The 13,817-nt window shown below is 36.1% G+C and overlaps 1 non-coding gene across 1 annotated transcript; it reads left to right on the top strand.

Annotated features, from left to right (window-relative positions):
* Positions 1-875: 875 nt before the first annotated feature.
* Positions 876-981, top strand: LOC121210482 (small nucleolar RNA R71). Its single transcript, XR_005905598.1, has one exon. It is a non-coding gene; the product is annotated as a small nucleolar RNA R71 (small nucleolar RNA).
* The last annotated feature ends 12,836 nt before the right edge of the window (positions 982-13,817 follow it).

Raw genomic sequence — 13,817 nt, 5'->3', positions numbered from 1 at the left:
TTGCTGGGTATGGGATTGGTGGTTTATATTCTTTTGGCATTAGGTTGTCATTGTTTTCGGGTTCGACCTCCTTTCTGTCAGCTTCTTATGGTGGCTTCTTTTCAGATTCAGTTAACACTTTCCCACTCCTTAGTGTAACTGCTTTCACATGCTCTCCTGGGTTGAGTTTAGTGTTACTAGGTAGGCTAACTTATTGTCGTTCATAAATTAACTTAGTGAGCTGTCCAATCTGAGTTTTGAGCCCCTGGATTGATGCTTGTTGATTTTTGAGTGCTGTCTCAGTATTCTGAAAACGAGTTTCTGACACCGAAATGAATTTGGTTAGCATCTCTTTAAGGTTCGGCTTCTTTTCTTACTGGTAAGGTAGTTGTTGAAAACCCGGAGGATGTTGTGGCCTTTGATTTCCTTGACCGCCCCGTGAGAAATTTGGATGGTTCCTTCAACCTGCATTATAAGTATTACGATATGGGTTATTTTGGGATCTAGAGTTATTGTTACCCATATATTGGACTTGTTCCTCCTCGATGCTAGAGTTTCAAAGTTGATATTCTGTGCATGCTTCTCCTCCGTTCGAATTGCACCTCATCACTGGATGTACCTGAGTAGAACCACAGAAATCGTCAAATTTTTTATTTAAGAGTTCTACTTGGTTAGATAGCATAGTAACCGCATCGAGGTTGAAAACACCGGCTGCTTTCGTCAGCTTTGTTCTCATAACTTGCCACTGATAGTTATTCAGTGACATCTCCTCAATAAATTCGTAAGCTACCTTAGGAGTCTTATTATTGATAGTTTCTCCAGTGGCTGTATCAATCATCTGTCAAGTTAAAGGATTCAGGCCATTATGAAACGTTTGAACTTGTAGCCAAAGCGGTAACCCATGGTGAGGGCACCTTCTCAAAAGGTCCTTGTATCTCTCCCATGCATCGTAGAGTGTTTCTAAATCCATCTGCACAAAAGAAGAGATATCATTATGTAATTTGGCTATTTTAGCTGGAGGAAAATATTTTAATAAAAAATTTTCGGTCATTTGTTTCTAAGTAGTGATTGACCCTCGTGGTAACGAGTTCAACCATTGTTTAGCCTTATTCCTCAATAAAAAGGGAAACAACCGAAGTCAAATGGCATCATCAGAAACACCATTAATTTTAAAGGGATCACAAAATTCTAGGAAATTTGCCAAGTGAGCGTTGGGATCCTCGTCCTGCAAACCGTCAAACTAAACAAACTGTTGTATCATTTGAATTGTGTTAGGTTTCAGTTCAAAATTATTTGCAGCAATAGCAAGTCTAACTATACTTGACTTAGTTCCTGTTAAATTAGGTTTAGCATAATCATACATAGTGCGCGGAGTAGGATTCTGATTAACAGTAATCGCAGGAGGTAGCAGATTTTCTTAGTTTTCAACCATGTCCTCGATTATGGTTGAAGTGTCGTTCTCTTGCTCGTCCTCTGTGTATCTTAGGCTTCGCCTTATTTCTCTCCGATTTCTGCCAACTGTGCAGTCAATCTCATCGTCAAGAAGTAGTCATCTTGACGGGTTTATTCTGGTCATAAACTAGAAAAACCTGTTAGAAGGAAATAAGAGAAAAAACTAGAAAAGAAAATAAAAATTTAAATTGTAAGAAAAGTAAAGTGGCTAAAGTAATAAAATTCGAGTTTTCCTAATATTCTAGTTCCCCGGTAACGGTGCCAAAAACTTGATGCGTGATATTCGTAACAAGTTTTAAAGAGTTATAAATGAAACGTTCTTGAGACTAACTTATTATCACAATTAAGGTAAGTGTACCTATCGAACAGTACTATAGTTCAGCAAGACCAGATTGTCGAACCCAAAGGAACTACGAGTACTAGTATTTACTTCCTTTTTATTATCTAGCCTAAAATTTAAGAGATTTGGTTGTCTAAACTAATTACTAACTAAGAATGCACAGATAGAAAAACTTGGGAAAATACTTTTGGGGAAAATTCGATTGATTGAGACAATACCTAAAGACAAATCCACCTAGACTTCACTTGTTATTTGACTCTGAATCAAATGATTTATTCATTTGACTTGATCCGTAGAAATCCCTAAGTTATATTATTAGTCTCAAGAAATCCCTAAGTTATTATTATCTCTCTTGAGACTAATAACGTCTAACCTTAGGTTGAATAATTGAAATCTCTTTCTAATTAACACCCTAGAATTGCATTAACTCAATCTATGGATTCCCTTATTAGGTTTCACCCTAATCCGATAAAATCTTGTCACCTTATCTTTAGGCGCGCAATCAACTCCACTTAATTATGACAAATTTATTCTTAGACAGGGTCTATTCCTCTTCTGAATAAGAGCTTAACTTGAATCAATATCCTGAAATATCAAAACAAGAATTAAGAACACATAATTAAGAACAAGTCAAATATTTATCATACAATTCAGATAATAATAACAAGATCTGTCAGAGGTTTCATTCCCCTTAGGTATTTAGGGGTTTAGTTCATACTTATGAAGGAAAACATGTCAAAAGTATAAAGATAACAAAACATAAGAAAACCTAAAACTCCTGAAGGAACTTGCAGGGAGATCTCCAGTGTTGATGATGAATCCGGCTCTTGGGATGGATCAATCAGCTTTCCTTGAGTAATTCTTTGGTTCCTACTCTACGTCCCCCTCCTAAGTGCCTCCTCAAGTGTTTAAATAGGCTTTGGAATGCCTAAAAGCCCTCAAAATTGGCCTTTTCCGAATTGGACTAAACTTGGGTTCAGCAGGGACGTGCCCGTGTGACACACCCGTGTGCGATTATTGAAGGTCATGGTCAAGGGTATTAAATAGGCACGAGCGTGTGATCCACCCGTGTAAGTCATGCTTCGATCTTGCCAAATTGACATGGCCGTGTGACACGCCCGTGTGATGAAGTCCAGGCCGTGTTGGTTTCCCATGTGGGTCCATTTTCTCCGTTTTTGGCCCGTTTCTCTCTTTTTTTACTAACTTATGCTTTCCTAAGTATAAAACATGAAATTAAAGGATTAGGAGCATCAAATTCACCAAATCTAAGGAGAAACCATCAATAAATGCGTTAGGCATGGGGTAAAAATATGTATAAATTACGGTTTATCAGAGATCTCCACATGTCTGTGTCTCATCTACTGTCAATTTTTATCACTTTTAGATTGTGAGTTACACGGGCTGCTCACACGGGCATGTGTCCCCTCCACACGAGCCTGTATGGCCTTCACCCGAGAGTGTGTGGCCTTCACATGGGCGTGTAGACCCCCATACGGCCTGGGCACTTCCACAGGGCCAGGGCATACGGCCATGTGGCCTTATGTCGCCAATTTTTGTACTGTGTCTGTATTTACTTGTTTGTGATCCTGTGTGTTCCGACCCTTGGTTAAGTTTCAGTAAGGGTGGTTGGGACTCTATTTTAGCTAGGACTTATAAGTTATTTGTAATCGTTACAATAGTTTAATGATTCATTATTGTGATGTTGCCTAATAATTTTGTATCGTGATATATGATTCCGAACCTGGTCGATCGGATGTGTGCACCTCTATTTCGGTTTGACTGTCTGTACGCTATTTCTGTAAGCCTGTCTTCAAATGGTGTGCATTTTGCATTTGCATTAATCTTTTTGGGTTTGGTTGCGAAGAGAAGGGAGTCTGATCTATTTTGGCAGTTTCAACTGCAATACATTTGTATAGTGGTTTACCGCACAGTACGACACATATGTCAGCTCTGCTGCATATTAATATTTGAGTGGTTTAGTCCACATTCTTGGTGTGAAGGGTTGGATGGGCCTTTCGAGGTCCTTTGTGGTGTGCATGGTTGGATGAGCTTAAATAGCTCTGTTTAGGGTGTGATTGGAGGATGGAGAGGTGTTTGGCTGGTTGGGTAGGTTTTTATTACTTATTGCACTCATTCCATAACAGATACAGTTATCAGAATCAGATAAACGAAGTAGATATAGTGAGTCCTACCCCCATCCTCTACATACCATCTTCGACCATCCCATCATACATGTAGGGTGAAGAACACCCAGCCATTGCTACACACCATATAATGTCGATGCGATACATTACAAATAATATGCAATCAAGCTACCAGAATATATGTGAAGTGTCACCATAAAAATCACTTCTTCCACATATACAAGACCCACCCCAAACACAAATACAGAATACAGAAACGGAAATAACAGATATAACATGTTTAACATGCTCGTATACAGATAACATACATACTTAAATGGTACATTCAGACATACATTTAGTATCCTACTCGGATTAGTCTATCAAATTATCATAATACAAAAAATACGTTTGGTTAGCCTTTACCGACCCTATGGTAGGCCCACAGTCGATCGGAATGACCCGTGCAACCCTAGGGAAAATTACAGAATTATGGGCCCACATGCCTGTGTGGCCCATATGGCCTGGTCCAAAACCCACACGCCTGATCTGGCCTATCCCGTATGGCCCACACGACTACATTCACACCATTACACGGTCATGTCCTACGTACGGCCACGCCTTCGTCAATCACACGGTCGTGTCTCGCACACGGCCAACCACACAGCTTGGCACACGCCCGTATGGCATCGATAGACAACATTTTTGGCTTTTGCTGAAACTTAGTTTTTCACGTTAAGAGTACACACCTGGTTCATTTTTTTATACGAAAGCACTCCCGAGACCACCAGAACCTAAAAATTGATAACACAAACTCCCAAAAATCAATCTAAATCACCAATTACCAAACTCACAAACCAACAGTAGGTGAAATACAAGTGGTCATCACTTACCCTCTTTCCACGAACGATTCCGACTACAATTCCGCAATAGGAGAATCACATTCCTCACGATTCACTGCTGCCAAATCCAAAAATCAAACTAATGAAAAGTAAAATCGACTAAAATAAACTTTAAATAATCCCCCTATCTAAGAAGAAACTCACCACTTTCACTTACCTAAATGCGCAACGCAATCAGAGGTTCGTATTATTGAAATTTTGAAAAGGAAATTTTGGCAGAAACAAGGACATAGAAAAAAAAAGATTTTTGGTGGGGAAAGAATAGTATAAAGTCAGAAATTTTTGGAAAAATGAGAGAAAAAATATCCCAACTCCCCACAACAGTCACATCCCATAAAATCCTCCCCACTAAGCACATCCAACTACTTCAAACTCCCAACTCCACCGAACCTCTAACAGACAACTAGAGCAAAAATTATCACCCACAGTCACGCAGGGATTCGAGCACAAGACCTCCAACACGTTGACTCCTTGCCACTCAAACCAACAGGCTCATTCAGATATGGATTAATAGACAATTTTATCTAAGCCCACTCAACAAGGATAAGGCTTGGATCTAAAATAACAAAATTTTCCAAAAAGGAGATTTGAACCCAATTCCTCACACACACACCCAGAACACTTAACCACTGAAGCAAATACACGTTTGTATCAAATTTCACAAAACAGACTTAAATTATTCAGGGCATTACATGATTGGACGTAATGGTGGAGTATCCAAGGGTGTTAATTCCTAACTGTTTAAAGATATATGACAAATATGTGCCATTAGGAAGGGTGATATTTGTATTCAGCCCCCTCTTGATAGCCTTAACAAGATCGAGAAGCCTATTATTTTGGACAGAATCGAGCCACCAATAATCAGTGTTTCGAAGCTTGACATGTTTCATAATAAGACGTAAATTCCAAGTGAGGATAAGGTGGAAGACTCGATCGTGTAAGAAAGTTTTAGAGGCTAGACAGGATGGAATGAAAAGAGCTTGATTAAAAAGGCCCTTTTCATTGGAGTTACCTCCGAAAGGCAAGTGTAACAAATTTCCAAAGTCTTCAACAGTGAGACAAATGGGAGTGTTCATTAAAAATGAGGTGATGGCAACAACGAGATCACCCGACTGGTCATGTTCAAGCTTGGCATTTGAATAAAATGCTTGAACAACGTTATAAATGTCTGTGAAGAAATTTTCAAAAACTCCATCCAACCCCAATCTTGAAAAATAGATAGATAAATAAAATTTATTGATTCAAGCATACTAACATATATCTTTCTTGAATCCTAATCCTTTTTCAAAGCAAGTTTTTCATTAAAATGAGATCGAGAGTTTAAGGATTGAAAACACTCACTAAAAGAGGACTCTACCACCCTAGATGGGCTAAAAGAAGATGCACTAGTTCTTGACTTTTTCTTAGGGGCCATTCTAACTATTAGACACTTAGAGACACTAAACTTCAAAGAAAACTCTTTGGGGAATTTTAACAAACACTTGGTTGGCAAGGATTTTGGGTAAGAGTTTTAAGAAAATTTTTAGAAATAGGTAACCTCCTGCAACAAAACACAATATATGGTGTTCAAAACACCTAATAAACCATTAGGTTTTTACATTAAAAAAGTTGAAATAGGCAAAGTCTCCAAGAAATGTTGAAAAACCCTTGAAGAAATGGTGTTTGAAGGTTTTGAAAGGCCAAGACTTGTCCAAAAATATCGACACCCCTTCTTAAAAATGAAACTAAAATAGCATTCTGTTTCTCACAAAATTTACAAAGTATCGATACAGTATCGATACCTTTTTATAAAGTATCGATAAAATTGTTTTGGTATTGATAACAAATCTCCAACGGTCACTGAATTTAGTATTTATTGCAAAAATTATTGATACCCTTTTATATGGTATCAATACTTGGTGTTGCAGGTAAATTAAATGCTCTAGTTTTTACATCCCAACGACTCTATTCATGACACAACAACCTCAACGGTTGGAAATCAATTAGGGGGTATAAATACTAACTGCTAAAGTTTCTAAAACAACAAGAGAAAGCATTTTTAAGCAAAAATCATCAATTAAAAAACCTTTAAGCTTACTATTTCCATAAGCTTTTTACATATACTTGTGAGCTTTACTTCTATTCTTTTGCTCAAGTGTATTTCATTGTATTTGAGCGTAATTTGCAAACAGTTTGATCTTGTAAGGATTATTTATTTGTTTGCTTATTTGTGTTTCCTTGAAAGGGTTTGTGTCTTAAGATTTAGGGTAGAAATTTTAAGAGAGTTGTAAGGTTAAACCTTGTCCTCCAAGGTTATCAAATTAGTGAATTTGAGAAAATCCTTAGTTGTAAAAAGCTAAGGTAGTTGAGTAGGCAATTGGGGTCGAATCACTCTAAATTATTGTGTTTATCTTTAAATTTTCTTTCTAGCTTCCTCAAAAAAAAAATTATAAGCCAATTCAACCCCTCTTGGTAATTTCGGTTTGATATATCGAGCTAACAGGTTATTTACACAACTTTCAGATATCGTTATTCTGCCTAAAAATAGAGACTTTTATTCCTTAAGAATTAAATATATTTTCTGGAATAATGATTTTTTTGGTTTCTATTTAAGAAGAGATTTCTGTATCCATACTAAAGAAAATAAAATTATTTCTAGTTCTGTGTTTGATTCAATTTGTTCGAGCTTATGCTCGAAGTCGTTTGTGGTTCAAGAATAGCAAAGAAGATCATTTGGTTGAAAGTCAGGAATGACAAGGATCTGTCTATCTAAAAACACATGTATGAATTTAGTTTAGGATTTATTGCTATAAATATCCCAATTACAAAATACTGAAAGCATATCGTAGTATTTATTGTAAGTTCTTATCTTTAATCTATAATTTAGTTTATTTCATGGTTATTTATCTTAAAACCCATATATCTGTTATTCTATCTTACTATTGCCTGTTTATGTCTATGTGAGAGTCTAAGCCTTTGAGTGTTAAGACATATAAAGATAACGAAAGGTTTTAGGTACCAAAGATAAATTTCATGGAAGAAACAGATTGTCTATATAAAGATAAAATTTGCAATCATACTAAGCATATTGACTCTAAAAATGAAAATAATATTTCAGCTCTGAGTAAAGGTTTTAATTGTTTAATAGCTATTACTTCTATATATTTTCATAAATTTTATAATAAAGTAAGTAAAATTGAACAACAAGTAAATAATATAGGAGAAGTTACAGAATTATATTTGAACAATGAATCTAAAGAAATCTTATCTGAGGTTAATAATAAATTAGAGCAAGTTCTTATTAATAAAAATATAGAACAAGAGATAGATTTAGGACCTTTATATTATGGAAATAGTAATATATTATTAACTTTCTCTGAAGAAGAAGATACTTCTTCAGAAGAATCATCTTCTACTAATAAAAGAAATAAAAAACCTAAAAAATAGAAATGAAAATATGCTCATAAAAAAATTTGATTTTCAATCTTATAAACAACTTATAGAACATTGGAAGTATAAATTTACTAAGAGTTCTGTTAAAAATGAAATAATATAATATCTAAAATTAATAGAACAACTTTATGAAAACCATAAAGATTTGTTTACCTTATTTAATTATCATTATATGTTAAATTATGAAACTACATAAAGTAGTTGTTTTAGTAATTCTGATAATCCAATAAACCTAGAAGAACTAAAAGTTACAAATTATAAATCTGATAAAGAAAATACTTCAACAGATGAAGAAGAAAATATAAAAATACCAGAACCTATGGATACTGATCAAAGAGATCCTTACGGAAAAAGAAAAATAGAACTAGGTCTTCAAAATGATGATTATCTGAGATCTTTTAATAAAGATTATAACAAAGTTGAAAATAAAACAAGAATTTTTGGTAACTAGACCGAAAATATTGCTACTAATGAAATAAAATCAGAAAATTTAAGAGAATCATCTATTCAATGTGTTTCACATAGAATAGATGGTTTAAATAAAAGAAATGTGGCCCAAGGAGGAATATATTTAGACTTAACTAATGTTCCTATAGCAGACTATGAAAAAACTATAAATGACTGGGCACAATCTATGACTATTGTTGTAAACAACAACAATACGTGGTCAAAAGAAAAAATTTTAAACTATTTTATTGGAACATTTCAAGGAGATGTTTTACAATTTCTAAGAAGATGAGAAGAATTTGATAAAGGAAAAGAACAAAAAGGGCAGTTAATCAACTAGATAGGAACTTTCAAAGACCTTTTAAAAGGATTAACTTTTATTCTTAAAATAGAATTTTGTGGCTATTTTGATAAAAAAAAAGAGATCAAGATAGTATATTTAGTTATATATTGTAAAAAATTAAATTATGTGATATTAGATATTTAGAAGAATTTTCTAAAAAGTTTCTTCATGAATATCAAAAATTAAAAAATGAAAAATATAGAATTTTGGATAAACCAATATTTTCATAAATTACGACCACCATGGGATGAGATATGTATAAGAAAAAATATGTTTCTTATTTAGAAAAGCATAGTAAAATAGCTGATGTAGCACCAGAAAATATAGACTCTATAGGAAATAGAGTAAACTTTGCAAAAGAAAGAATAACTTTATATTTTTTACAAAGTAAAGCTTCTAAACAAGTTAAGCATAAATTAATTAATAAACATTAGACAAAAATTTTAGAAAATGAATGGGAATTTGGATGTAAAACAGTACATCCTACTACCTATAAAAATATAAAAAGAAAAATAAGAAGATATAAACTAATTAGATGGAAACTAGGAAATAGAAAATATGTTAGAAGAAAGGATTTGTTAGAAGAAAAACTTCTAAAAAACCTAAAAAACAAATATGTAAATGATTTATATGTGATGAAGAAGGTCACATAGCACCAAATTGTCCTAATAAAGGAAAAAGTGCAAAGAAAATGATTAAAACACTTGAAGAACAAGATTTAGAAATGTGTTCAGACGAGAAAATATGTAACACCCCAAACCCAGCCTAGACGTTATGGCCGAATTTGGCAATGTCAATGGAATGGGATTTGAAAATTGAATTTATCAAGTTAAAGCTTTTACTTATCTCTCATCAATTTCAAAACTTATTTTCTCGTTAATTTGGTTCATTTAGAAAACCATATTTCGTAGCGGAAGCTTTTAAAACCGTGATATTTGACGAAAAACGTTCGCTTTTAGGAAAAATGTTGTTTTTAATAAAACTGAGTTTTCGTTGAGTTTGCAGTTTAGAAATCCATGAAAACGGTTCAAATCAAAAGTGCAAGCAAACAGTCCAAAAGTCCAAATTACATAAAAAAATACCCCTAAAAATAATAGGAATTAAAAACCTTAAATGGAAATAAGTCAGCTCAATAATCATGTGGTCACCGTTGAGTCCTCTGCCGCACCGATCCACCTAGGTCTGAGGATTACCTGTACAGATAAAATAGAAAGGGGTGAGTTTACATAAACTCAGTGTGTAATCCCCATAGAAGACAAGCATACAGTTAAACAACAGTTATCAGTCAAATGCAGTCTAGGGCTAAGCCCATTACAGATTCAAATATAGTTTAGGCCTAAATCCATTCAGATTCAGTTTACATATAGTAACAGAAATCAGTATCTTGCCCACTAGCCTCTACACACCATCTCTGACCATCCCTATACACCATGTGGGGTTTAAAACACCCACACATCCCTACATAGCAAGTGGTACCGAATGCGGCACATACAAGTAATATTGCAATTGAGCTACCAGATAACAAGCATGAAAGCCTTTCAATACACTTCCTCTAATAATCAATCATCCCACCCCCATGCAGATGCAACAAAACATGCTCAATGCAGTTTTACGGAGATACATGCTTACATGCTAAGATTTAGTTATCAGCCATACATACAGATCAGAAAACATGCATAGATTTAACATGCTCAGTACATATATTGTATATCCAGATTTCAAGATTTAGGGTCTAAGTAGCGCTTACCGACCCTACTGTAGGTTCACAGTCGACTTGGGCAACCTGTGCAACCCTAGGAAACATTTTAGCTAAATGGGCTCACACGCCCATGTGGCTTGGCCGTGTATAGTGCACGGCTTGGCCTTCATCGATCACACGACCGTGTTGTCACACACGGCCTACCACAGGGGCAACCATACGCCCGAGTGGCGTCGACAGTCTGCAACTTTAGTTTTTGCTGAATCCTGTTTTTTGTGTTTTTGGGTACACACCTGGTTCGTTTCTAACGTAAAAGTACTTTCAAGACCACCAGAACCTATAATCGTCAAATCAAAATCCCAAATTAGTCTTAAATTTCAATAATTTGAAATCAAAAAATCTGCAAGCCTTTAATTCGAGTGTTCTACACTTACCCCTACATGCTGAACGGTTGACCACGATTCAGCGAGAGTAAATTCACGCTCTCCGCGATTTGCTGCTGCCAAAACGACCATATAATCCCAATCAAACGATAGAAATAACGTAAGTTACAGAAAAATGGAAAACTTCACTTACCCAAACGTGTGATAAAAACCAAAATACCCAAAACAAAGGTGCAACAGTCGACAAAAAGAAAACAAAATCAATGATGGAAGGGAAGGATAAATGGCAGAGAAACAAGAACTGACATCAGAATTTTAGGAAAAGAAACCAGAATTTGAAAAGAAAACTGAAACAAAAGGAAAAGATAACAGATATGATTCACATCCGTAAATTCTCTCTCTCAAACTCACTACTCCACAGCTTCCACATAATTTTAACTCAATTGAAACTCTCATGTTAACAGAGCAAAAATAATCTTCCACGCTCACGCAGGGATTCGAACACAAGACCTAAAACACACCAACACACATCTTAACACTAGACCAGCAGGCTTATTCTGTTATGGTTTTACAAATAATTTAATATAAACCCACTGAACAACTCTAAGGCTTAAGTCAGAAAAATAAGAAAATTTACCAAAGTTAAGACTTGAACTTGGGACCCCTTACACACACCCAGAACATTTAACCATTGAAGCAGATAGATATTCTTGTCACATTTAATAAAAAAGAAAATAAGAATTTTTGGGCGTTACAACTCTACCTCCCTAAAACAAAATTTTGGCCTCGAAATTTACCTGATCAGAACAGATGATGATACTACTGATGCATCGCATCCTTAGACTCCCACGTGGCATCCTTAGTGCTATAATCCCACTACAGCACCTTTACTAATGGGATAGACTTTCTCTAAAGTACCTTTACACCGCGATCCAGAATCTGAACTGGCTTCTCCTCAAAGGTCAAATCTGGCCTAACCTCAATCTCCTCAACAGGGACAATATGAGTAGGATCAGAGCAGTAACACCTCAACATAGAACGTGGAATACATCAATGAATATGGTCTAGCTCTGGAGGTAACTCCAACTGATAAACAATCGGTCCCACTTGTTTCAGAATTTGGTAAGGCCCAATAAACCTAAGGCCCAATTTGCCCTTACGACCGAACCTCAGAACCTTCACCCATGGCGAGACTTTGAGAAACACGAAGTCCCTCATAGAATACTCAATCTCACGCTTTTTCAAATATGCATAGGACTTCTGTTTATCAGAAGCCGCCTTCAAACGATCCCTAATCAGTCGAACCTTATCCTCAGTCTCAAAAACCAACTCAGGACCCAACATTCGATGTTCGCCTAGCTCAGTCCAACATAAAAGAGTGCGACACTTACAACCATACAGAGCCTCGTAAGGTGCCATTTTAATACTCGACTGGAAATTATTATTGTTGGTGAATTTGTCTAACGGCAGATAGTCCTCCCAACTGCTTCAGAATTTAAGAACACAACTCCTAAACATATCCTCTAGTATCTGAATTACCCTATCGGATTGACCATCGATTTGAGGATAGAACACAGTACTGAAGTCCAACCTTGAACCAGTGCCTCATATAACTTTTTCTGGAACCGAGACGTGAAGTGATGATCTCTATCAGAAATGATTGACACTGGAACCCCATGTAGTCTAACTATCTCTGAGATATATAGTTTCATCAACTTCTAAAGAGAATTGTCAGTCCTAACCGGAATAAATTGCGCGGACTTGGTCAATCGATCCACGATTACCCAAACAGAATCCTTCTCAGTGGGTGACAAGGGAAACCCACTAACAAAGTCCATAGTCACTCGTGCCCACTTCCAAAAGGGAATATTAACTGGCTGCAGCAAACCCGAAGATAACTGATGCTCAGTCTTAACCTGCTGGCATGTCAGACAACACGGCACAAAATTTGTAACCTCCCATTTCAATCCTAGCCACCAGTACTGTTCTTTAAGATCTCAGTACATCTTTTTCCCACAGGGATTCATAGCATAAGGGCTATTATGTGCCTCTCTCAGTATAGACTGCCTCAGATCTGTATCATTTGATACTCAAATCTGACCTCAGAAACAGATTACCCATCATTATTCAGCCCAAAGTCTGTAGTGCTGCCGCTCTCAACCTATCGGAATCGATGACCCAATGATTCATCCTTTAACTGCCTATCTCGAATCTTTTCTATCCAAGTCGATTTAACCTGCAACTTAGCCAACAAACTTGTCGTCGAATAAACTGAGTCGAGTGAACATCGCTCTCAGATCAGTCATTGCCCTACGGCTCAATACATTGGCCACTACATTGGCTTTGCCAAGACGGTACTCAATGGTATAGTCATAGTCCTTAAGCAGCTCAATCCATCTACGCTGCTTAAGATTTAACTCCTTCTGATTTAGGAGGTGCCTAAAGCTTTTGTGATCAGTGTAGATAATGTACTTCTCACTGTATAGATAGTGCCTCCAGGTTTTCAAAGCAAAGACTATGACGACCGATTCCAAATCATGTGTCAGATTGTTTATCTCATGCGTCTTGAGCTAACGAGACGCATATGCCACAACCTTATTATCCTACATCATAACACAACCCAAACCCACATGCGACGCGTCACTGTAAACTACAAACTCCTTCCCAGGTTCAGGCTGTATCAGAACAGGAGCTTCAGCCAGAATAGTCTTGAGCTT

The sequence above is a fragment of the Gossypium hirsutum genome, chromosome A11 (assembly GCF_007990345.1).
Source record: "Gossypium hirsutum isolate 1008001.06 chromosome A11, Gossypium_hirsutum_v2.1, whole genome shotgun sequence".
NCBI lineage: Eukaryota > Viridiplantae > Streptophyta > Magnoliopsida > Malvales > Malvaceae > Gossypium > Gossypium hirsutum.
This window is presented reverse-complemented; position numbering and strand designations above follow the sequence as displayed.